We start from the raw sequence: 27,918 nt of genomic DNA, 5'->3' as shown, positions 1-27,918 counted from the left end.
TGCGGAGTCTGCATGTCTTCCCTGTGTTCATGTGGGTTTCTTCCAGGTACTCCGGTTTCCTCCCACATTACAAAGACATGCATCTGGAGTATTTTTCCCCAGGCCTCCACTGAAAATTAGCTTTGTTCCAAATCAGACTTTCTCGGTAATATATGTTAAATGAATAAATAAATAAATATTCCTGATACACTGCAAGAAATTGCTAGAGAGGGTGACTGACAAACAAATATGCAGTAAAAGTAAAAAGAGAGATGAGCAGTTCAGATTCAGATCAGGATGCAGCACAATGGGCCAGATGCTGGCAGCAAGACCGATAGTTGAGAAGAAGCTAGAGAGGAGGACAGAGTCCAGCTGGACATTCCTAGACTTGGAGAAAGCATATGACAAGGTCTGAGGAAAGCAGGCTTGGGTAGTCCTGTGATAGCTAAAGTCCCAGAAACATCGGTAGAATTAGTGCAGGCTATGTACAAGGACCAAATGACACAAGTATGAATAGTGTTCGGCTTCACAAAGGGGTTCCCAGTGGGAATGGGAGTGCATCACAGTTTGGCTCTGAGTCCACTGCTGTTTATACTCATGACATTAGCAGACAGGTAGAAAGGGACATCAATAAAATTGCTGCATGCAAATGATGTAGCATTACAAGAAGAGTCTAAACAAGAGCTTCAGCGAATGATGGGGGAATGAAATGCAAAACTGAAGGCACATGGAATAAAGCTAAGTACAGATAAGACAGTGGTAATGGCAGATGGTGAAATTAATGTCATGCATTTAATTAAGAAGCTGAGAACTGAGATAGAAGAGAAACAGTGGAACAGGTTAACAGCTTCAGGTATCTGGGAGTGGTGATTGAGGAGAAGGGAAATCTGAATGAGGAGGTTAAAGCTAGGATCAGAGGGTCTGCAGCCAACTGGAATAGAGTATCTGGGTAGACATCAGAACAGATGCCCAAGTAGCTCTCATTGCAGAGAAGGTCAAGGAGAACAGATTACAGTGGATTAGGAATGTGTGCAGGAAAGCAAAAGACAATGAGTGAAGAAGATTTGATGCAGGCAGAAGAAAAGTGAGAGGAAATAACAGAATCCAGCAAAGAGATGGATGGATTATGGGAGAGAAGACCTGTGACAGTCAAGCATGACTGTTGAATAAATTAGGAGAGTGGCATTTAATCAAACAAGAGAGAAAGAAAGGTGACAATTGATGGGATAACCCAACCATATGTAAAAATAGGAAAAAGGAGGTGGATGATGTGATGATGATGATGATGATGATGGAGAAGATGATGGTGATGAAGAGGATGATGATGATGATGAAGAGGATGATGATGGTGATAATGTGATGATGGAGAAGATGATGATGGTGATGATGGAGAAGATGATGATGGTGATGCTGTGATGATGATGATGATGATGATGGAGAGGATGATGATGGTGATGATGGTGATGATGTAATGATGTGATGGTGATGATGTGATGATGATGATGACGATGATGACGACGACGATGATGATGATGGAGAGGATGATGATGATGGTGATGATGGGGATGAGGATGATGGTGATGATGATGTTCCCTGCTTGCATAGTACATATGTATACTGCCCTTTGTAAGCCACCAATCTGTATGCCTACTGACTGCATGACCATGTGGTATGTCCCCCCACCATTACAACCTCTGGTATAGGTCAAATGTGTACCATATATGTGGTCAAATGTGTGCCATATATGTGAAGCATGGGAACTGTCTGGATGATGCAGGGACAATTTACACATAATGACTTGGACAATGGTGCAGATGGTTAAGACTGTGAACTGTAGTTCCTCTGTACAAGGTTTTATTCTCTCAGCCCTCATTTGCCTACTGTTTGGCATTGAGCAATTTTCTTAACTAGAGTTTGCTCCTGGGTCTCCCCTGAAATGAGACTGTTTGTCCAGTGGACTTATCTGGTTTACAGATGGGTACTATTACATACCTCCTACCAACCGAGGGACTAAAAAACATTCCTGTTGATGTAGTACAGTGTCTGCGGAACAGTTGGGAACCTTATGGCAATTTGTATGCAACCTGTGACTCCCAAGACCTCAGGGAAATGGGCTGTGGTACAAAATGCCTGCATAAGCGTAGCTGCCTTCTCTGATGTCCTGGAGAATCAGATATGCTCCTGCACATCATAAAGCATAATGCTGAGGAACTGATGCATACTGCACAACCCTGAAGACCTTACATGTCCCCTATAGGTCACTGAAAGGTCCCTAAAGCTAAGATGGTTAATACAACACACATCTTTATGTCTAGTGGGATGGCCCAGTTCATAAATCTCCATTAATTCTGATTGCAGGTGACACAGTTTGGTTAGGTTATGTAGTATGTTCCTGTGTACATGGTAGCAGTCCAGTATCTGCTGGTTTGTGAAATGATAGTATGTAAGCCACTGAAGGCACCTTCTAAGGTGGTCTGGATGACTGAGATACACAATGTTGCAGTTATAGACTTGTATAGTGACCCCAAAGTTATGCTATTCCACAATAGCTGTTGCTGCTCCTAGCACATCCATTTTTCCCTTGCACCAAAAAATCCTAATTTTCAGAATATGCTCAGTTTTAGGGAGAACACTTGTTGTTGTCATTTCTGAACTGCTCAGCTGTGCTTTATGTCATCCTTTGCATAATCTGTTATCTTCATTTGCATGGGAATTCCTCATTTCTATATCATTATATGCTTATTTGCTTACACTGTATACCAAGTTTTTTTAGTGGGAGAGAGACATGGGTGCACTTTCTGTATTTCTGAAATGCCCACAGCATATGCTCTGAATAAATGCATTAATTTGCATTACTCATTGTATTAAAAGTCTGTGAATCACAGTCAGCATCTGTTCAGATATATGTGTATATATCAACTGTAGTTCTCTTTCTAAGAAGTTCGTAGGCTGTGTGATTCCGAGTAGTTCATGTTTTCCAGAATTTTGATCTTCTTTTTCAAAAATCAATGAACTTTCTCAACCTGTATGCGACGCCCGTGCCCTGGCCCAGCAATCAAGGAGCCTCAATCCTCACCATTAACAGTGGAGAGGGCATCTCATATATGAGGAAAGGATAACAAATACATACAGTAAAGTGCAATTTCGCTTAAGAGCACACAGAGATCACAGTCAGTCTGGGGCTGGTCACTATCTTGCTCTCCAGGTCTCCAATAAGACTCCCCACTGGCACAGCTATAGGGGTCCAGATCTTAGCCTAGCTGGTCAAGCTAAAATCTCCAGCACCCTCTCTGTCCAACCAGTGCTTCGTGTCCCTGCCCAAGTCACTGACATGGATTCACTTCATAACACTGAAAGCTCAAAACACTGAAGCTCAAAACACTGAAACCAAAACACTGAAACTTCAAAATCTTGAAAACTCAAAACACTGAAACTCAAAACACTGAAAGCACATATCATACATATACTGAGTTTAAACAACATAAACCATAGCACTTTCCACCAAGTGTAAGCAGGGGGACTATCCGCCCTGCACCCCCTATGTGGGGGGCTGCGTCCCCCCCACACCCCCTGCTACTTATATATATCAACTCCAAGATTGCACTTTACTACACTAAGTGCAATCCTGGAGTTGATATATTTAAGTAGCAGATGGATGTGGGGGTGCAGGGTGGCTTGTCCCCCTGCTTACACTTGGTGGAAAGTGCTATGATTTATGTTGTTTAAACTCAGTATATGTATGATATGTGTTTTCAGTGTTCTGAGTTTCAGTGTTTTGAGTTTTCAGTGTTTTGAAGTTTCACTGTTTTGGTCTTCTATATTATGAAGTTTTCTCATTTTCAGTGTTTTGAGTTTTCAGTGTTATGAAGTGAATCTGCTGACACACACACTTTGAGATAAGTTTATACAACCACACAGACACTCCTGGGGAAGGCTGGCACAGGTTCTCCAGCTGTGCCCCTTTTACCCAGACTATATGGTAGTACCACTTCCCACCACCCGGGTAATATTTATCAGCTACCCAAAGGCCCTTAAAAGGGTTTCCAATTATTACTGTGCAATATTATTATCCAATTGGTAGATGTGACTAAACAGTCAAAGCTTATTAGAGTGACTTTGTACAGTTTTACCAAAGGCATGTAAGTACTCTTAAGAGCTTAAATTATCTCTACACAAACCAGCCACAGTTAAAAGGTTTTAAAATATTTAATAATAAATAAGTAAAACCATTAGATAATACTTTTGACTACACAGTCAGTGCTAGTCAAGAGTTCAGAGATCACACAGAAATACTTAAAATAAATCAGTACTACAGTTCTGACATCACAGAAAAAAACACTTAGTCTAATCTTTATAGTCCTAGCTATTGCTACAAGAAAACACACTTCTAAAATAACTTGCTTATAGAGCAAGGCAGAGTGTTATTAGTTGGATAGTCCAGACAAAAAAAATGCTTAATAATGCCTTCGGATTCTCTCTGTTTAAATTGCTATTGCAGTTCTGATAAACATTACATCATCTTTTTACAGTTTCCTGGTGTTTCCAGGCTGACAGAAACTTCATTTACATTCTTTTACACTTAGAGCAATAAAGAACATTCCACATGTAAATTCTGGTCATTAACTTTAGCCTTAACACAATAGGCAGGAAGCCTTCATCTAGCCCAGCAAGCCTAATTGTAAACATCAAAGGCAGTCATGAAATAATTTTAATTTCAAAGGACCAACAAGAAATGCTTGGCTTAGCTTTCTTTACAGCAGATGGCAATGTTGCCACATTGTTTTAAGTTCAACATTTCACAACACATTCTTTCATTTAAGAAGCAAGCCTGCATTTCAACATTTCACAGTATTTACAAATGATAGAATTATCTATAAAATCCTATCCAGCTAAGCTGGCAGCCTTCACCCATCTCTACCAGTCTTTACACTGTATACAGTTGTTTATTTCTAGGCTGGAGAATGAGACATTATATTCTATAACTGGCCTGATTAAGGATACAGGCTACTGAGTAAACCTTTATGACAATGGGTGCAGTACATTAATCGAACATTAACATATTGTCCGTAATGTTCCTTGGTCTATTGTTTTATTTCCATTGTCTTCTCTTATAGGTTCATAGGTTCATAGGTTCATACTAGGCTATCTGCCCTAGGGCATTTATAAGCCTAGCCAGAGTGTGTTTGGCTTTCGCCACCCATTTTAAATTAATTTTGCTATGCCCTTTTTCGAGGTTAGTATACTGTGCCTCTGTCTAACAGTGACACAGAAGTGATACCCGGGGTAAACCTATGATCTCCCATCCACTCATCAAGATTCCTCTTGAAGAGAGTCAATGAGGGACTCTGCCTAACCTGGACTGGGATTTTATTCCAGAGTGAAGGGAGCCTCTGGGTTATGAATCTGTCCCTCCAGCATGTCCTATTTATTTCAGTGCTGAGGTTCAAGTCTCTCGAGCACGTAGCTCGATGGGATTTGGATTTTCTGAGGTGCAGCATGTCCATTAATTCCGGATTGGACATGGCTTTATACGCCAGGCACAGATTGCCTCTCAGCAGGCGGTATGCCACTGAGTAGAGCTGGAGTTTCTTTAACCGGGCAGCATATGGCATCTGTTTGAGCCCTTTGATCCTCTTGGTGAGGTACTTTTGGGGTCTTTCCAGTTGCTGCAGGTGTCTGGTAAGGTACATCCCAAAAGGGGCATTGTACTCAATTATGGGCCTGATGGGGGATGAGTAAAGAGGCACGATGACCTCCCTGATCTAGATGTGAATCCCTTCATGATTAGGTGGGCTATATAAAATGTTTTTCTAACCACTTTGGCCAAGTGGTTGTCAAATGAGAGATTGCTATCAACTTGGGTCCCCAGGTCCCTAATTACTTCTTCTGTACTTAATGGATTACCACCTATGTGGTAATTTGTGGGCACTTTGTTTTTGCCAAAGGGGATGACTATACACTTTTTGGCATTTAGCTTGAGGCCATGGCTCTGGCACCAGTTGTCTGTTTCTATGAGGCCCTTTTGGAGGATGCTTGTGTCGGCTGGAGTGTTGATTATGGCGCCCAGTTTGCAGTCATCTGCAAACTTGGTCAGCCACAGTCCTTCCATGTTGGCCTGTACCTCCGAGAAATATATACCGAACAAGAGAGGTCTCAGGACTGAGCCTTGTGGGATGCCACTTGTAAGTGGTTTGGAGTCTGACATGGCTCCAGCAATTCTAACCATGTGGGTTCTGTCCTTGAGCCAGTTTGCAGCCCATCTAGTGACATAGGGGTTTATATTTAAGCTGGTGAGCTTATCTATAATGCCCAAGTGGGGTATTGTATCGAAGGCTTTTGCGAAGTCCAGGTAGGCTGTGTAGACCAACTTCCCCTCGTCAATGGCCTTGGTGACTGTTTCAAAGAAATCAACCAGGTTTAAGAAGCAGAATCTGCCCTTAACAAAGCCGAACTGGGTAGGATCCAGTGTCTGTAGGTCCCCAATATCTTTATTTATGAGGTCCATGATGATCCTTTCCATAGCTTTGCAGACCAAGCTAGCCAGGCTTATGGGGCGATAGTTTCCAGGATCCGTTGAGGCACTACCTTTGTGGAGAGGGACCACTGTTGCTGTACGCCACTCTTTGGGTACATATCCTGTAGTAAGGCTGAGATTGAACAGTAGTTTTATGTTTGGGTTTAGCTCTTCTTGGAGTTCATGTAGGACGCAGCCCGGGACACCATCTGGTCCCATTGATGCTGTGGTTTTTGCTTTGGAGAGGGCAGCTCTTACCTGAGCATCTGAGATGTCAGGGGGGCAGCACTCTGCTGGGATAGATATTTGCCCTTTTGGTGGGGAGGGGGGGAGAAGTTTGCGCTGAACCTGTCAGCTAGGATGTTGGCAATGTCTGTGGGTTCTGTGTATTTTTTGTCATTTTGGACTAATTCTGAGCATATCTGGGAATTCCCACCGAGGTTCCTAACATAACTAAACAAAGCCTTGTGATTATCCTTAGTGTCCTGTGCAATTTTTCTCTCGAAGCTGGCCTTAGACAATTTTATGAGTGCCCGTAGTTTTTTGCTAATACTGATCAGAGATGCCTTCCCTTTTTGGGATTTTGCTCTATCATGTAATAGCTTCCTCCTTCTATTGTATAGTTTGTTTATGGCTGGGGTCCACCAGATAGGACATCTGCCTTTGGAGGATTGGGACTCGGTTTTATTTGGGATTGCATGATCCATGCATTCCTGAAGGTGTTCATAGAATGCGTTTATAAAGGATTCTGCGGTCTGGGCCATATTTTCCACAGGCCCAGGGGCTTTGAAGGATTCCACCTCGGATTTGAGGAGTGTGAAATTTGCATTAGAGAAGTTTTTCACTGTGGTTTTCAGGGCAGGGGGTGGAGTCGATATGTGAATATCCAGTGAGATTAGTTTATGGTCTGATCTTACCAATGAGGAATGCACTTCTGGTCTAGAGCATAGAGTCCCCATGTTGGTGATGATCAGGTCCAGTATGCTTTCCCCTCTTGTGGGAGTGGTAACAAGTTGTTCCATAACATTTGAGTTTATAAATTCTAGGAACCTTTGGGCTAGGGTGTTGGAGCTAGAGTAATGCTCCCAGTCTATGTTTGGGTAGTTGAAGTCACCCAATATAATGGTGTTTGGAGAGACCTTCATATTTTTCAGTGTTCTCAGGAAGGCCGAGTTGGGTTCCTGGGTTTGGGAGGGTGGTCTGTAGCAGACTATAAACTGGAAGGCAGTTTTACCCACTGTTAGTTGCACATGGATAGTCTCTGATGCTTCGTGCTGTGCCACCAACCTGGAGGTGTGGGTATCTTTGACGAATATTGATACTCCCCCTCCTTTTGTGGTTCGGTCCAAGTTTTGGGACTGAAAAGCATGGTATGAGGTATAATCTGGTAGTGCTGGGGTGCTCTCGGGAGCCTTGAACCAGGTTTCTGTTACTGCACAGATATCAATGTTCTCCATGCTAAGGAGAGTTTCGAGTGCATGCATCTTGAGGTTTAGACTTCTGGCGTTGAGTAGCATTACTCTTAGTTTCTTATCCCTTGTGATACCTATGGAGGTGGGTTTGTCTTTTGAGCCTTGCCTAAAAAAGGCACTATGGGGGTAGCAAGAGCCTTTGCCAATATCCGAAAGCCCAGGGGTGACAGGTGCAAGCCGTCCCTAGCGAAGCATTGTGGCTTATCAAGCATGTCATCCCAGGCTGACAGGCATTGGATCCCCTTTGAATTACACCAAATCTTAAGTCAATTGTTGAAATTGATCATTTTGTCTTCATATTGTGGCATCATTCTTGGTGAGGGTAAGATGCTACTCAAGGTCAGGGTCACACCGGCCTGGGCTACATGCTCAGAGAGCTCCTCTATGTCTCTTTTCATGTAGTCCAGGGAGGTACATCTCAGGTCATTTACACCAGCATGGACAATGACTGAGTCATATCTGTACTTGCCTTGGAGTGACCTGAGTGCTTGTGTTATGTGGCGGATCCTAGCGCCCGACAGGCAGCTCACCGTGACTTTTTCCTTGTTCAGCCTGGTGAGCGGGACGTCAGTGTGCCTGACGATAGAGTCACCAATTACAAGTGTATCAGGTGTGTTGTTTAGCCTTAAGGGCTGTGACTGTTTGGCACACTGGCTTTGTGAGCTATTTGTTGCATGTGTTTTGTTTTGGGGTAGCGGTTGCTTGGGTGTCTGCTTTGGAGGTGTCTGCTGCTTAGGCAGATTTTTATTTAGAGCCTCCGAGTATGTTTTTGTGTGTTTATGTGTTTGGTTTGCTGTCGTGGTAGGTCTATGTGAGACTGGAATTGTAGTGAGTGTGGTTTCCTTCTCCTCCTGACTGGTTTCACCAGTACTGAGTTGAGAGAGCTTAGCCTCCAGTATGGCTATATGGTTGCATTTCTCACATGTGTTGGAATTTGTTGGGAGGAGGAGAGGGTTGTCTGTGTACATGAGGCAGTTGTAACATTGCCTCAAGATTCCCAGATTCACCAGCTGGACCGGAGAGGAGATTGACAACTGACCTTTGGACATGCTAGAATAGTATTGGGGATTCCTTTATAATTGAAAAAAAGGGCTAATGGGGAACAAGCTACACAAGGGGAGTTTGTGAGGGTGTAGTGCTTTTAATTTTTTAGTGCTGACTTATATAATTGCTTTAGTGAGCAAGTGCCAGGTGACTTAAATGTAATGTGTTACAGGTAACTTAAATGCAAAGTGACAAACAGTAACTTTCTTTCAAGTGAAACAAGGAAATAAGTACAGTAAGCAATGCAGATATCACTAGGGATCCACAGAAGTGCTGAAAAGCTTCTCCATTATTTGTATAATCAAAGTATATCTCTTTTTTCTAAAAGTGGACAGTACAACACTTAGTGACATGGACAGGGAGTCTGTTGTTATTGCTGAAAGTATCGATTTACTCAGAATAATAGGTCTTATTCAAACAAACATCCTCTCTCCCTCACTTCTCTCTCATCACATGAACTGCCAAACCATATGCAATAAGTAGATGAGCTTGAGCTGCATGCATGGGTTGCACTCTTTTCCCCAGATTGCTTAGTTTTAACCGATACCTGGCTAAAGTCCGATATTAAAAGTGATGAAAAACTGACTCATCTACCACCCTGTGTCAGTCCCACAAACTTGTGCCCTACCCTCTCAGCTCTTCAAGTTCTTCAGGTGAAAAAGAAAAAAAAGTAAAGTACAGCAGCCCATCCATGTACCCCCACCCCAGCTCTTCAAGTGAAGAGCAAAACAAAAAATCTTGGGATTACTGTAGGAAAATTAGGGATCATAAAAATATCAGCTTCTTCATTGTTTACATTCCACAGGTAACAACTCAGCTTTAAAGAACCATCTCTCTTGGATATCCACCAATATCAACCAAGAAACCATCATCATCCATGATGTAAATATTGATTTGCAATATATTCCTTCTCTTAATCATGCCTCTATCACAAATCTATAAAACTTCACATATCTTATCACTTCTCTCACCAGAAATAGCAAACACTCCAATAGATCTTCTATCCTACACTAGGCCCACAGATCTGACCCAGGAAGACCTGACTAAAATGTTTTTGGACCTCAGGCAATACCAATTAAATACAACCCTATCGCCACTAGGAAACAATCAAAGATTGAAACTTGTACAACTCATCCTGGTTCTCACTTCCTTTCATAAAAAGAAAACATGATTTAATTCCAAAAGTTAACAACATAAAATGCAAAACACTGCAGAACAAAGACTTTAAAAGATTACAATACTACTCCAGATGCTGTAGGGTCAGAAACAATAACAGCACTAATTAATATAATTTAATTGATTTAAAACAACAAAAAAGATGCAAGGTAGTAAGAGAGAAAACAAGGTGGAACAAGAAAGAAAACAGCTAAAGCATGCGTGCAGATGGTTAAAATGAACTTAAAAACAGATAACAAGAAAAAGCCATTTTAGCCACTTAGCTCTTCTTTATAGTTCCACCATAATGGTTTATTCATTAGACTGCTAGCTCATTTCTGTCTCCCTGGTATGTGCTTTATATACATTCTTTAACAATATTGTTACAATTTTATAAGCATAATATGGTATATTATGTTGGTCAATAAACGGTATATCCCCATCTCTGTTGATGAGGAATGCAGTTTCTGTCTTAATTTTATCACAGTCTGGAAAAAGAGGAAATAGTTTTCAGTTTGGGGGTACTGATTCTTTTACTTGTTAAATTGTTTGTGTTCATTTATTTCACACCTGATAACAGAGTTAGTCATTTATTTATTTTACATTTGTTGACCGGGATAGTCCGACTGGATATATGTCCATTTTCAGCGGAGGCCCGGGGAGAAAAGCTCCAAGATAATAATACACATTGAACATTTAGTAAATGCTAGTTTCAAGCAGATTACAGTCATAAGCAATACCAGCATTTAGCACATATAGTACTTATTATAAAGCACTTTACAAAACATAACATTATTTTCAAAGTTAAACATACATAACATTACATCCAGGTTTAAGACACACTAAGCAGCAGTTATACAATTGACCCTTCAAAGGACACTTTACAGCAATGACCCAGGCCAGTTGTAAAACTTAATATATCTACAAATGATACAGATAAAGATGCATGACACATGGGATATGATAAGACACGAATATAGCTATGCCAAGAAATTGGACAAATAAAGTAGATGAAGTTACATTACAGAAACAAATGAAAAACGAAGTAAAATACAGCACAGAAGAAATAATACAATAAAAGGTGTTCATTTACAATAACGTTTATTATTATTATTATTATATATGCATAAAAGTATTGTTTTTAAAATTAAGGCAATCAGCAATAGCAAGGAAGAAATATGTTAGAGAACATTTACAGAGTATGAACTGGGATGAGGATAGTTAGGAGATGTAAAGAAGAAATAAATATTGAAGTGGCAGGTATGAAAGTAAGAGTTAAAAATCTGTATGAATTCAACAGAAAAGAATGGGTGAGAAAGGTGAAGCTACATGAGAAATCCAAGTACTGTAATGAGATTATAATTAGTGAAGTGATAACACACTCATCATGGAACTAAAGATAAATGGAGACTATCTTACTTTTCTGCAGCCACTGCAGCAGAGATGTTAGTTTATTTTATAAGAGCTGAGCAATGAAGATTTAAAAGTTTACAAAGACAGAATGATAAACTGCCCAAGGCTCCGGTAACTCTCAATAAAAATTATCCTTTAATACACATGCAAACCATGTAAAATTCAAAATAAAAAACAAACACATAAGCAGTTTCATTTTCTACAATATAAAACTTCATCAGACAAAGCCCATTAGTGATTACACCACTTAAATAGTTAAAAAAATCACATGATAGAGTTGACTCATTTAAAGAGGCAAACCCACAGCTGACCCAGATAACCAACATCCACATAAATATTGCACCACCTAATATCATTCAATGGACACACATGAAAAAAATATATATATAAAATACATAAAAACATATATACAAAAAATCATCACCATCTCCTGAAATTACTATTTCAACATTTTTAAACCAAATTTTCTTAGTTAGGGGTAAATAAAAAAGCTTTACTACATAAGAAACTAAATTCATCTCTTCCATAATTTCAATTTAAGTAACTTTGAGAAAACTGAATTTGTCTCTAACATTTGATGAAATGCCTTTCATTGCATAACCTTTTAGACTATCTAGTACCTTTAACTTACCTTTATATCTGATTTTAAGCCTTTTTGAAAAGGTCTGGGAGTTGGATTTTCGTAATATTCTAGGTAAGGGGTCATATCAAAGAAAACATAATAGGGTGGCCTAATGTTTAAGGTGTTTGCCTTGAGTCTCACAAGGGATAATAGGCTAGGCTTAAAATGGCTCACAAGTGCAGTTAGCTTAGTACTAACCTATGAACAGGTGCCTGGGGTCCTATGTTGCCCGATGAGTTGGAGTTAATTAACTTTATCAAAAGTCAGGACTTGAGGATTATGAAACTAGACAAAGGGGGTGAGTTGGTGATTATGCCAAATGCTGAATATAAAGGCAGAATGTTGACTATTCTTAAGGGAAAGCATATGAGCAAGTCCATAGGAACCAGCTGAATTTGGCTTATTATAAAATTATATTAAAGCTTAAGGATATGTTTATCGATGGGACAGTCATGATGAATTTGGCTTATTATAAAATTATATTACAGCTTAAGGATATGTTTATCAATGGGAGAGTCATAATTGATGAATTTAACTATTAGAATATTACTTCCTTGTGAAGATCCACAAGGATTGGTGTAGCCGTCAATGCATCCCATTGTTGATGGGAGGAGGTCGATAACTACTGCCTGTTCCCAATTACTTGACAATAACCAGAAGCATTTGCTTAGGACAGAGGAGCACCTCTGTAGAGATTCATGGCATTTTTTGGAAAAAAATGAATGACCAGGTGTATAATAAAAATTACATTTTTATTACTACTGATATTAAAGATTTGTATACGGTTATACCCCATCGGATAGGAGTTAGGCACTTCACTGAATATCTGGTTAGATGAGGTATTGAGCAGGATAAAGCTAACCTTTATGAAGAGCTACTGGACCTCATACTTCTCAATAATTTTATAATTTTTGAGTGACAGTGTTATTTACAAAAGGAGGGTGTGACCACAGGGTCTCCCTGTGGCTCCTCAAACCATGGAACTAGCTGATTTTAAAATTTGAATTGCATATGTAATGAGCATTGAATTTAAGCCATATGACTACCTTATGTTGTTTTTTTTTTCCTTCTCACTAATATCTTCCAGATTTTAATCTTCAGTTTGCTATGCTACTTGTATATAAGGCTAAGTATCGTAATTGCACTCTTATTGTACACAATGTCACTACCTGCTACTACTGTAAGAACTGTCTTCTAGAAGCATTGTTATATAAGATTATTGGTCTTGTCTCCCACTTGACCAATTTATTCCGCTCTAATCTTTTTACCGTTATGAATGTCTGTTACTATTTTTTTCTTTATTGTGTTATGCAATTTTCTTTTTACTAACAAAATAGTTTACTAATGGAGTTTTTCTCGCCGGGACTCCACTGAAAATGGGATTTCTTATGCCCACTCGAACTCTCCCTGTAAACAAATGTAAAATAAAATAAAATAAAAATAAATAAATAAATATTGTAATGTTGCATTGGGAATTCCTGTATATTCATAATAGTCGATTTAATGAATCTTTTACGATGTAATTATGTTATTTTGATTACATATTTATTCTATGGGAAGGAGGAAAGGATGAAATAAGGGAATTCCTTGATTATACTAATACAAGCACTGAGTATTTTGGTCTTCATGCATAATATTCGTGAAAACAATATTCCATATCTGGATGCGCTATTAGAAAAGGATTGGGTGATTAATAAACATATATCACATATTTACAAGAAGCCCACTTACTCCAGTACCCTGCTCCATTTTACTAGTGCCCAGCCTTTCTCAAAGAAGAAGGCAGTAATAAAAGGCTTAGAGGTTCATGCAGGATGTATGATTACTTTGGACCATGATTTTCAGGATGAATGTCATAAACTTAGGGGTATGTTTCTGAAAAGAGGTTATCTATCCTCTTTGTTGGATGAACTGGTTTTGGAAGTAAACCAAAAAAAAAAAAAAAAAAAAAAGAGGGCATTTTATTCCATTTTTAAGTTATGATGAGGGGGAATGGTGACATTAAAGAATCTTCTGATAATAGAATAATGTTAGAGCCAAAACCACATCAGTACTCTAATTCCTTTATTACCATTTTCAATTTTGAGAGTGGCACTATTAGATGGATTTTAATCAAAAATTCGAACATCTTAAGGGAGTGTAACACTATTTTTGAGAAAGTGAGGGGAAAGACCCTCTATTGTTTATAGGCATTGTATGATTTTAGGACTGTATTTGAGAGCAAGGATGAAATATAGAAAGGTTGGAGTGGAATAAGAAAATGTGGAAGATGCAGTTATTGTAAATTCATCTTGGAAGGGGATCATTTTAATGTACAGGAAATAATTTTTGTGTTAAAAGGCAAATTTGATTGTGAAAGTACAGGATTGGTTTATATAGTGATATGTCTGTTATGCCATTGTTTTTATATAGGTAAAACAGAGCTTAGGCTCTGTGAATGTATTTACGAACATCTAATGCTTCATATAAACATATTGAGGAATATGTTGGCATTCCTTTAAGTTTTCTGTCTTAGAGAAATTTCAGGTTAATGCCTGAGGCATTGCCTGGACCTTAATTTTGGAAAAGAGGGAGCTGTTGTGGCAGCTATACTGTAACTCGTATAGCTGGCCATGGCTGAATGAACATATCTCTATTCACCTTCCCCAGCGCACATCTTCTGCCCCCAAACGAGCTGCTGGCTTGCTCACAGGCGAGTGTCTTCATCCCTGATCACCTTGTATCAATATATCAGCCTGTCCTCTGTTGCTGTGTGTGTGCCTTTGCTCACCTGGTGTGGTTCCTGCCCTGTGAAACTCCCAACTTTTGAAGCTATCACGGCATTTTTGGACCCTAACAAACCTTCTGAAGCACACCTAGTGTCTGCCTAAAGACTGCTATATCAGCCTGTCCTCTGTTGCTGTGTGTGTGCCTTTGCTCACCTGGTGTGGTTCCTGCCCTGTGAAACTCCCAACTTTTGAAGCTATCACGGCGTTTTTGGACCCTAACAAACCTTCTGAAGTACACCTAGTGTCTGCCTAAAGACTGCTATATCAGCCTGTCCTCTGTTGCTGTGTGTGTGCCTTTGCTCACCTGGTGTGGTTCCTGCCCTGTGAAACTCCCAACTTTCGAAGCTATCACGGCGTTTTTGGACCCTAACAAACCTTCTGAAGCACACCTAGTGTCTGCCTAAAGACTGCTGTATGTATTTACACCTCTATCTTGCAAACCTTTGTGTGGTGTTTGTATGTGGTCTAGGATAGGGCCCTGCCTCGTGTCTGCCAGCGGCTTACCAACATCCAACGCTCTAGTTTACCCCAGTAACCGTCTCTCCCTTGCCCGTTTTTTCCCTTCCATAACTGAAACTGCTCTTGTACTTCTCTAAATCGGCCTCTAGATGGCAGTTTTCTCCTGTCCAATTCTGTACCAACTGTTAGCTCTTTCAGACTGAAATACTACTATTTTCTTTTAGGTATATATTTCCCCTTGCAGTTTGTTCTGCCCTCTAGACTTGTAACTCAGAGTATCCCCTTACTCTCTCCCCATACTTCACTAACTCACCCTTCCAAACTTACACTACTTAGTCTCTCTTATATCTTGACTGATTGATTCCACTCCTGCTCTTTTCTTTCACTGTTTCTACCCGCTCCGTTCGCCCTGCAGGCTCACTCCGCTCCCCTGCCCTACCCCCAATTCCCACCCACCCCCAGTGGTCCTAACCTTATACTTCTATGACCACACCCCTCTTTTCAAACACCCAATTACAACTTGAAACCAATTACTCTTACCCAAACAAACCCACCCAGCAATAGCTTACTCCACCCTCACATTTCCACTGTAAGCCTCATACCCACTCCACTACATTCTTAGTTCTTACCCTACCTAGTAGTAGTTCCTTATCTCTTACTTTCCATTTGTATCTACACTCTTTACCACTTCCACCACCTAACTTATCACAGCATTTCACTTCCTACTCTCCAATCTCTACTATACTCTACCTCCTAAACTAACCTTACCACTTCATATAGAATCCCAACATCTGCTCTCAAATACTCTCTTTTCCCTCCACAGTGTCACCTGCTCTATACTCCTTCCCACTTCAGGCACTGTGACATAAACTCACACCAAGTCTCTCTACTTTTATATTTTGCCTATTTATATTCTAGCTCTAAATCTAATACCTCTACTCACATTGAATCATGATAACTATATCCAGACACACTCTACAAATGGCTATACTCTTAACTTCAATTGCTGTAGTCCTTACCACCACTAATCTAATCACCTTATTTGAAACAAAAAACCTCTACCTGCAAAACTACTCACAAAAACAAACACTTACCCTTAACAACTCACTAGTCCAAGCCCACATCAATATCACCTCCACCTCCAATTACCTACAATCTAAATATCACAGACTTACTCCCATAAAACTGAATCACCTTGCAGTAAAAAAAATAAAAATCCCACCCATCCTTAATCACAGCCACATACTTGCTCTCAAATATTCCTCCTTACAAGCTGGTGACATCCACCCTAACCCTGGCCCACCTAAACCTAACTTTTCATCTGCTACACATTCTCCACCCAACTCCCCTGATACCCTATTTAATTTTCCTAACTCCTTAAAAATTGGACATCTTAACATTCGAAGCATAAACAATAAAAACAACTCATCTCCACGCCCTTCTCAGTACTTACTCATTTGATATTTTCTGCCTCACAGAAACATGGTTAAAACCTACAACCACTGACAATGAAATAACCCCACCAGGATATAACATACTAAGAAATGACAGATTAAAACGTAAAGGAGGTGGAGTGGCCTTACTCTTTAAAAACGATCTTATTATCTCCCCTATACCCCATAACCCAACCCAAGATAACTCAGCTGAAATTTTGATCTCTAAATTTCAAATCAACTCCAACAAAGCTATATATATATATTCTGCATCTACCTACCCCCTGGCCATAACATTACTAATAAAGAAGATACCCTGTCCTGGATTTCCTCAACCTACCCACAAGAAACTATTATTCTAGGAGACCTCAACACTGACTGGTATAGTATTAACAATGATAATCCCTCTTCTTATATCAACCTACATAACTTTAAACAAACTATTACCACCACTACTAGAATCAACAAATCTAACAACAAAGAGACCATCCTAGACTGGATTCTAGTCAATAAACAAAGACAAAACTATCAAGTAGGAACCCTGCCAGATGATATCAGCGACCATTTGCCCACGTATATCATCAGGCATAAAAACGACATAAACAAACCTCCCAAGTTTATTACTGCCAGAACCAAAAAACATTTTAATCCTGACTTATTTCAAATGGAACTAAATGCCTGCGACTGGAACCCCCTAAAAATCCTCCCACTAGATGAAGCTGTCAGCTACTTTAACCACAAATTCTTAACAATACTAGATACTCATGCACCCAAAAGATCTATCAGGATAAAGTTCAAATCTGCTCCCTGGCTCTCAAAAGACACAAAATAAAAAATACTAATAAGAAACAAATCCTGGGCTAAATGGAGAGCAACTAGAGATGTCTCAGAACACCTGAACTTTAGACAACTACGTAATACTACTAAAAAAGCCATACTCTCTGACAAAAAAGCCTATTACAGTAAACTTCAATAGTCTCACACTAAGAATCCACAAAAATTTTGGACTGCCATTAATAACCTTCTTCAGCCTGGCCATTCTAGTACCCCTCCACCCCTAGAGTCAGAAAACAAAACCAATCTAGAAATTGCCAATGCCTTCAATACCTATTTTACAGAGACCATTCAAACCCTGGCCACACAGCTAACCTCTACAAACACTAACCTACCTAATTCCCAACATGACAATCTTCCTATTTTCAAGATAAAACCCATCTCAATCTCCTTTATCCAGAAACTAATTCACAAGCTAAAACCCTGTACACCCTCTGATGACAACCTTCCAGCTGAATACCTTCAACTTGCAGCCAGAGCAATTGCTCATCCTGTAGCTATTCTTATTAACCGTACCATTTCTGAAAGCACTATCCCCAATCTTTGGAAAATCTCCCACATCATTTCCTTACATAAAGGAGGCAACTCTAATGAGTACTCCAACTATAGGCCCATAGCACTACTCTCACCTTTAGCTAAGATCATGGAGAAATGTATCCATCATCAGCTAATAGACTACCTAACTAAAAATAACATCCTGGCCAGCTGCCAACATGGCTTTAGACCCTTTCACAGCACCACCACTGCCCTTCTATCTTTCACCAATACTATTAACACCAACCGAACAATAACTACCTCTCATCTGCACTCTTCATTGACCTGTCAAAAGCCTTTGACATGGTCAATCACTCCTACTTATAAATACCCTACAATCCTCTCTCTGGATTCTAATTCTATCCTTTGGTTCAAGTCTTACCTCAGCAACCGAAAACAAGCTGTTTTGTGGCAAAATCACTTGTCTTCATATCTCCCTGTTTTACTAGGAGTTCCTCAAGGCTCTATTCTAGGACCCCTTCTCTTCTCTCTGTTCATAAATGATCTTCATGTAGCTACTCCTCAATCCACCTGCATACAGTATGCTGATGATTCTACTATCATCTGTTCTGCAAAATCTCTCCCTGAGCTGAAATCTCTAAGCCAAACTATCTTCTCCATAGTAGAAACATGGTTCCAAAACCGGTGCTTACTCTTGAATGCCAGAAAAACCAAATTACTTCTGATTACTCCTAACAACAAGACCCCTACCATACACTTCTCCATCCTAGCTAGTAATGGAACCCTTATATCACCTGAACTGACCTGTAAGTTATTAGGAGTTACAATAGACAATAAACTCACTTTTGACAATCATATTAATAACACCATTAAGTCCGTTAACAGAAAATTAGGCTCCTTGTATAGGATAAGACCCTTCCTCACCCCTAAAGCAAGAACTACCGTTGCCCACTCTCATTTACTCTCTACCCTCCTCTATGCTTCTCCCATTTACACCAATTTAAAGCAAAACAATCTCAACAAACTTACCAAAGCCTACAACAGTATTGCAAGGTTTGTAACTGGTAAGCCCTATAGAACCCATCACTGCATTAACCTACATCAGCTAGACTGGCTTGAACTGCAAAATGCTCTGCTACTCTCTCAACTAACAACTGCTCACAAAGTCTTCTACCTACCTAACAACACACCTACACTAAACAATCTTATAACACCCTATAATAATCTACATTCCCTACGCTCCTCTAATAAACTCCTAGCTTATATACCCAAATCTAACAACTTGGCTGGTGACTCCTTGTTCTCCACCACCACAGGTAAGCAATGGAACATGCTGCCACCCAACCTAACCTCTATTTCCTCCTTTCCCCTCTTCAAACTAAATCTTAAAAATCACCTAAAACTTCATTGGTTATGCCCTTGCTGTAACCCTGACTAATACTCTACTATTAGCCTGTAACCTCACTTCTCTCTCTTCCTTTACATTACTACTCTGCCAACAAATGTTATGTAAATGTTATCTTCCACAATTTTTATCCCGATGGTTTACTGTACAATGTTACGTTAATTCCTTCCTAATGTATGTGGCATTGCCTCCTATTGCTTTGTTTTTTCTATATTATTATTAAGTATGTGGAGCTTTTCTCCCCGGGCCTCTACTGAAAATGGAAATATCTCCAGCTAGACTAGCCCGGTCAACAAATGTAAAATAAAATAAATAAAATAAAATAAAATTGAAATCAAGGAAGAGATGAATTTAAGCTTTCTTATGAACTAAAGCTTTTTATATACCCCTAAATAAGAAATATTTGGTTTAAAAATGTTGAAATAACAATTATAGTAGATGGAGATTATTTTTTTATATATGTTTTTATGTATTTTTATATATATATTTTCATGTGTGTTCATTGAATGGTGTTAGGCAGTGCAATATTTATATGAATATTGATTATTTGGGTCAGCTGTGGGTTTCTCTCTTAAATGTGGCAACTCTATCACATGATTTTTTGAACTATTTAAGTGGTGTAATCACTAATGGGACTAGTCTGATGAAGTTTTATATTGTATAAAGCAAATGCACTTTAAAATAAATTCTGAAAATTCTGAGTTTGCAGTGAAATGCAAAAAATAAATGGAAAATTCAGTAAAAAGCATGATGGTGGCAAATGTTAGAATGTGTGTGAAAAGTAAAGTGAATTAAAGTTTGGTAAATGGACAAGGTATATCTATTTACATGCTGAATCAAAACAATGTGGTTCATATGGCACAAAGTGTAAGAAATGCAATGAGGGGACATTTTACTGTCACTTCTCAATCTAAACTAGCGAAAGACACAACTACTGAGAAAAAAAACAAAGAAAAGTGTTCTGGAAGCATTTTTCTAGGTTCACTGATTTCCATGCCTAACCTGAATCAGACTGACAAATCCTTCTCCTGATTAAGACTGATACAAGAGCTGATGTTACTGTTGTATCACAAATGCTCCTTATAGAAGCATCACAACAATCTGCAGTTTCATGAAGCAGAGACAGAAATACGTAGCCCCGAAGGCAAACTTAGCTGCACTGGTAGATTCCTAATGAGGGTGAGTGAAACGAGTACAACTATGAATTTTAGGTTTATGTGCTGGAAGGTCTGTACATAAATAATATGCTCATCTGAGTTGTGGCATAAACAAAATCAATGTGGATTTGTATAGTGATATCACTCTGTTAACTGTGAATCAGTAGATAAAATAAAAGCCAGATGCTATTGCATATGCCAATAGCCATAAGAATGCCATTACTGTCTGATGCAGAGAAGGAACTGAAGTGAATGTAAGCCATTAATGTGAATAAAAATGTAGCTGAACTGACTGAATGGTGTACTCCTATGGTCACAGTCATTTCAAAGAATGTAGTGCACAAGTATGCATTAACTGAAAAAGTTTCATGATGCAGTTATAAGAAAAAGGTCTTTCTTATCCATCCTAGAGGACATTGCAGCTAAGTTGGTCGATGCCAAAGCATTCTGTACATTAACTGCTCCAAGTGAGTTTGGCTGATACCCACAGAGAAAGACAGAAAAGTTTGGAAGGCTTTGCTTCAAGACACTGCCATGTGTTATAACTTCAGCCCCAGAAATATTTTAACGTGGGATGAGCAGTCTAATAAAAGGGTGTAAAGGAGTTGTCCTTGTTGATGATGTTATGGATGTTGTGACGCCCGTGCCCTGGCCCAGCAATCAGGGAGCCTCAATCCTCACCACTAACACCAGTGAGGAGCGTCTCATATAGGAGGAAAGGAAAACAAATACACACAGTAAAGTGCAATTTCCCTTAAGAGCAAACAGAGATCACAGTCAGTCTGGGACTGGTCGCTCCCTTGCTCTTCAGGTCCCCAATAAGACTCTCCACTAGCACAGCTATAGGGTCCAGATCTCAGCCTAGTGGTCACGCTAAAACCTCCAGCACCCCCTCTATCCAACCAGTGCTTTGTGTCCCTGCCCAAGTAGCTGACACAAACACACACACACACACACACACACACACACACACACACACACACACACACACACACACACACACACACACACACATGCACACATGCGCGCACACACACACACACACACACACACACACACACACACACACACACACACTTTAAGATAAGAGTTTATACAACCACACAATCACTCCTGGGGAAGGCTGGCACAGGTTCTCCAGCTGTGCCCCCTTTTCCCAGACTATATGGTAGTACTCTGCCACCACCCACTAATAATTATCAGCTACTCAAAGGCCCTTAAAAGGGTGTCCAATTATTACTGTGCAATATTATTATCCAATTGGTAGTATGACTAAACAGTCAAGGCTTATTAGAGTAACTTGGTACAGGATCCTTATATACATGCAATGTACTCTTAGAGCTTAACGTATCTCTACACAAAACAGCCACAGTTAAAAGGTTTTAAAATATATAATAATAAATAATAAAAACACAAGACAATACTTCTTACTAAACAGTGCTAGTCAAGAATTCAGAGATCACAGAGAAATACTTAAAATAATTCAGTAGTACAGTTCTCACATCACGGAAAAACACATAGTCTAATCTTTCTATTTTCTAGCTATTTCTAAGAGAAAACAGAAGTCTAAGATAAACTTACATAAGAGCAAGACAGTGTTGATGAGTTGGATGGTCAAGACAAAAATGCTTAATGCGCTCTGATTCTGTTTTTAAAATCACATTTCTGGTTCACATGACATCATTCTTCACACTTCCCTGGGGTTCCTAGGTGACACATTACATCATTCTTCACACTTCCCTGGGTTCCCAGGCTAACAGAAACTACATTTTTATTCTTAACATCTCCTTGTGTTATCATGCAGCTGGACAGGAAGCAGAGCAATAAAAATACATTTGCATGTTTAAATCTAGCAATTTAACTCTTGGTTAAAACAATAGAAAGAATGTCTTCATCTAGACGGGCTGGAGCCGGCTTTAGATCAAAGGGTCACAACATGCTTTTACTGGGTCAGTAGAGAGCACTGTTGTGACATTTTTTTCAGTTCCACATCTAGCAGCAGTTTTTCCCATTTAAGACAACAAGCCTGTGCCTTACATTAATATTTACAAATAATAGAATTATCTATAAAATTCTATCTGGCTAGGCTGGCAGCCTTCACATTTCATCACCCCAGAGAACTCAAGCTAGTTTTTCCAGTGACCCTTGAGGGACACTGCTTGAGAGGGTTAGGTCTATCTAAGTATACCTTACCCCATTCCCTGTCTTGAGAGCCCATCTGCATTGGCATTGGTAATCCCACTGTGGTGCTGTATTGACATATCATATGCTTGCAACCCTAGGCTCCATCTTAGAAACTTGGCATTTTGCTGGCTGGCTCTGTTTAACCATGTTATGGGGTTGTGATCTGTCATAACAGTGAATTTCTTTCCATACAGATAAGGCTGAAGTTTCTGCAGTACCCACACTATGGCTAGACAGTCCTTTTCTACAGCTGCATAGCATTCATCCCTGGGTTGGAGCCTACAACTGACGTAAACCACTGGGTTCTCTTCTCCCTCTGAAGAAATCTGGCTAAGTATAGCCCCCACCCCATGTTTCGAAGCATCCACCTGCACAACAAAGTCTTTACTGTAATCTGGACTGGCTGACACAGGGGGTCCTCCCAAAGCTTCTTTAAGCTTCTGGAATGCCTGCTCACATGTTGGGGTCCACACTACCTTATCTGGCCTGTTCTTCCTTGTCAGGTCTATGAGGGGAGCAGCTATGGTACTATAACTGGGGACAAACTTTCTGTAGTACCCTGCTGTCCTTAAAAATGCCCTCACCTTCTTTTTGGTAACAGGTGCAGGCCATGCCTGAATGGCTTCCACTTTGGCAGGTTCTGGCCTTATCTAACCACTACCCACTCTATGTGCTAGGTAGGAGACCTCTGCCATACCCACCTGATATTTGCTCAGCTTAATGGTCAGCCCTGCCCTCTGTAGTCTGCCCAGCACCTCCCTGACATGCTGAAGGTGCTGTGGCCAGGAATGGCTGTAGATGGCAATATCACCTAGTTAAGCAAGGGCAAGCCCTCCTCCTCCTGCTAGGATATGATCTACCAGCCTCTGGGAAAGTTTCTGGGATATTCTTCATCCCAAAGGGCATCTTGGTGAACTCATACAAGCCAAAAGAAGTCACAAAGGCTGACTTCTCTCTAGCACTGGGAGTCAAGGGCACCTGCCAGTAACCCTTGGTAAGATCAATGGTTGTAAGTTACTTAGCCCCACCCAGCTGCTCTAGGGCCTCATCTGTCCTAGGCATGGGGTAAGCATCTGACTCTGTGTGACTGTTTAATTTCCTGTAGTACACACAGAACCTGGTGCTGCCATCCTTCTTTGGCACCAGCACCACTGGGGAGGCCCAGGGACTGTTGGACTCTTGAATCACCCCTAGTTCCAACATTGCCTGTACCTCCTCCCTCAGAGTCTGACTCTGTCAGACACTCTATAAGGGTCCTGCCTAATAGGCCTTTGGCATCCTGTATCCACCTGGTGCTGCACCAGGTGGATGCACCCTGGTTTCCCAGTGAACATGTCCCCAAATTCCTGCAACATTGCTTTGGATTTCTTGAACCTGGGTAGGAGATAGCTGCTGGGGCATTGCTACCCCTTCCACTGAGGTGTCAGCCCAACCCTCACTGAAGAGATCAGTCCCCAGATCTCCCTCAGACTCCTCCTGCAATCCACTGCAAATGCTCAGCACAAGGGCCTCCCTATCATGGTAATGTTTCATCATGTTAACATGTTACAGTTTGTGCCACTGCCTTCTGCTTAGCAGTTCCACCATGTAGTTAACATCACTTACCTTTCTTACCACTTGTAGGGTCCCTCCCAAGCTGCTTGCAGCTTGGTGTGTCTGACAGGAATGTAAACCATTACCTGCTGCCCCACAGCATACTCTCTAGCTCGAGCATTCCTGTCATACCACACCCTTTTCTGTTGTTGGGCTTCTGCCAAGTTCTCCTGGGCCAAGCCCATGAGTTCCCTGAGCCTTGTCCTGAGGTTTAGGACATATGCCACAACAGACTCCTTGTGAGACTCGCACTCACCTTCCCACTCATCTCAAATTAAATCTAGAGGTCTACTCACCCTATGCCCATACAGCAACTCAAAGAGTAAAAAAACAGTGGATTCCTAGGGAACCTCTCTGTAAGCAAACAACAGATGGGGCAAATATTTGTCCCACTCCCTCTTAAACTGATCTGCAAATCCCCGTAGCATGGACTTGATTGTAGAGTTTAACCTCTCAACAAGACCATTAGTCTGGAGATGGTAAGGGGTGGTCTTCATGTGCTTCACCCCACAGGACGTCCACAGACAAGCCAGCAGGTCTGACATAAAATTGGTACCTCTGGCAGTCAATATTTCTTTTGGGAAACCTACCCTGCTGAAATTCTCTAACAAAACATTTGTCACCTTCTCTGCCTCAATGGAGAACAAAGCCACCACCTCAGGGTATTGTGTAGCATAATCTACTACAACTAGATTATACTTTTTCCCTGTGGAACTTGGTGTACTCAGAGGACCCACAATATCCATAGCTACCCTCTGAAATGGCTCCTCAATCACAGGCAAATGCATCAAAGGAGCTCTCACCTTGTCTCCTGCCTTGCCTACCTTTTGGCACTGCTCACAGGTCCTGCAGTACCCTGTTACATCTCTGAAAATTCCAGGCCAGTAGAAGTTCTGCATAATATGCCTCTTTGTAAGTTTTATGCCCATATGACCTGCAAAGAGAATATTATAGGCTATGGCAAAAAGCACCAGACAGTAGGCTCTAGGCACTACCAACTGCTGTATATCTTCTAGCCCTCCCTCAGGGGTCCACTCTGTGTATAGTAACCCTTTGTCCCCGTATACAGATTCCCCCTTTTCTTGAGAATCAGGTGCCTCCCTAGATACCTGCCTCAGGCCTTGCCATGTAGGGTCTGAGAGCTGAGCCTGTCTTAACTTTCTCCTTGTAACCCTTCCCAGCTCCCTTCTACAGGAAGTCTGGCATCCTCTGATAGTGGTGCCTCATTGTCAGCCTGGGTACTACTACTCACCTCTACCTTTGCAGTCACTCTGTCCATGGGAACATCAGTACCCACAAGCAGCTGTGGCTCACATTCGGTCTTACTGCTACAGAGTAGCTCCCTCTCTGAAGTAACCACCTCAGCAGTCCTGGCTGCAATAATGCGGTCTGTCTGGGTCTCTCCAGGCTACCAGACCCACATGCTTGTCTCCTAGCCTTACTGCGTGTAACTGCATAAACACATGGTACTGCCTCATCCAAATCTTTCCCTATCAGACATCTGCAGGATGGTAGTTCAGTACCCTTGTTATCTCAAAATAACCTACTATTGGCATTTTGTCTTTCCCACTTACTGCCTCCCCCACCTTTTGTTCCCCACCTTGCCTCTGTGGACATCTGTATGCCACAAGGCCCCACTGGGTGCATTCAAAACATTTAACCCTAGTTCCTGGACATGTACCTGGACTACTGGCTTCCCCGCTACTGGCAGATTCTTTTGGGGCAGTCTGTGCTGCGCACCAAGGGTTCCTTTAGACTCATGAGCAGTACTGGGGAGTCCCTTTCTGGTGCAGGGCTGCCCTGCCTGCTAGGTATTGGTCTCCCTTCTTCCCCAACTCATCTGAAGTAGCACATTGTCTATCAGCTAACCAGATCCTCATGTCCTCAGGCAAAGTGTTAAGGGCTTGTTCCCTCACCAAAAGGTCTGCCAGCCCTTCAAAAGGGGTGACCTGACATCCACTCACCCACCTTTGGAAATAAGTGCTCAGTTCAGCAACATATTCACACACACTTTCATCTGCCTTGCGTCTATGCTCACAAAACTTTTTCCTATATGTTTCAGATGTTTGCTTAAATAATTCTAAAAGACATTTCTTAACAGCAGTATAATCAAAACATTCAACGTGAGACATTTTTGACAATACATTTACAGCTTTACTATGGATTAAGGGGGTCAGGAACCATACCGAGATCCTTTGGTCAACACCATACTGTTTGCATACCTTCTCAAACATATGAAAGAAACTATCAAAATTATCCCCCTCTTTAAACTGCAGAAGAAATTTACTGACCTGTTGTGCTTCTGGGGGTCCAGTTACTCCCTTCCCCCTTACCTCCATGACTCTGGTGAAAAGTCAGCATCTCCTTCTCATGGTGCCTCTGCCTCTCCATTTCTTCAACTTCCTGGCATAACAGTTTCTCATTCTCCTCAGCCTGCAAATGCCACAGTTTCTCAATTGTCCTCACTCTCTAGACACCGCAGTCTCTCAGTTGCTTCTATTTCCACACGCCTGACCTCCAACTCAAGTCTCTTTAGCTCCAGATAGGTTTTTAAGTCCTCTGCAGAAAGGTTGAGCTGTCCATTCTCCGAGGGTATTATATCTCCACTGCCAGTCTGATTGTCCTCCTGGTTGCTGTTTCCTGATGCAGCTGTAACCAAGGCTGCAATCAGGTCTTCCTTAGTCAGGTTTCTATGCACCGGTCCCCTAGCTTGGCACATCTACACCAGCTGGCTCCTTGTCAGCTTTCTATACCGCTGACATGCTGCCTGCTCACCCTGACTAACTAAGCTAACAAAAGAAATAAAACAATTGTGATCTGAACTCTATTCACTGCATGGCTGGTTTAAAGTACAAAACACCTTCAGAACTCACTGTACACAAGCTACAGGAATTCACTCTACCCACACCACTACAAGCCAATTAGTATTTGCCAACCACGTAATATGTGATGTGAATATCCCACCGCTGCCAAACAATTAATATATGGTGTGGATATCCCACCACTTCCAAACAATTAATATGTGATGCCCGTGCCCTGGCCCAGCAATCAAGGAGCCTCAATCCTCACCACTAACACCAGTGAGGGGCATCTCATATAGGAGGAAAGGATAACAAATACACACAGTAAAGCACAATTTCCCTTAAGAGAACACAGAGATCACAGTCAGTCCAGGGCTGGTCACTCCCTTGCTCTTCTTGTCCCCAATAAGACACCACACTGGCACAGCTATAGGGTCCAGTTCTCAGCCGAGTGGGAAAGGCTGTCCAATTATTACTGTGCAATATTATTATCCATTTGGTAGTATGACTATAACAGTCATGGCTTATTAGAGGGATTTGGTATAGGATCCTTGTATACATGCACTGTACTCTTAGAGCTTAACTTATCT

This window comes from Protopterus annectens, chromosome 2.part1, assembly GCF_019279795.1.
Source record: "Protopterus annectens isolate FY-2018-M chromosome 2.part1, PAN1.0, whole genome shotgun sequence".
Lineage (NCBI taxonomy): Eukaryota > Metazoa > Chordata > Ceratodontiformes > Protopteridae > Protopterus > Protopterus annectens.
The sequence above is the reverse complement of the archived record's forward strand: the minus strand, read 5'-3'. Positions refer to the sequence as shown.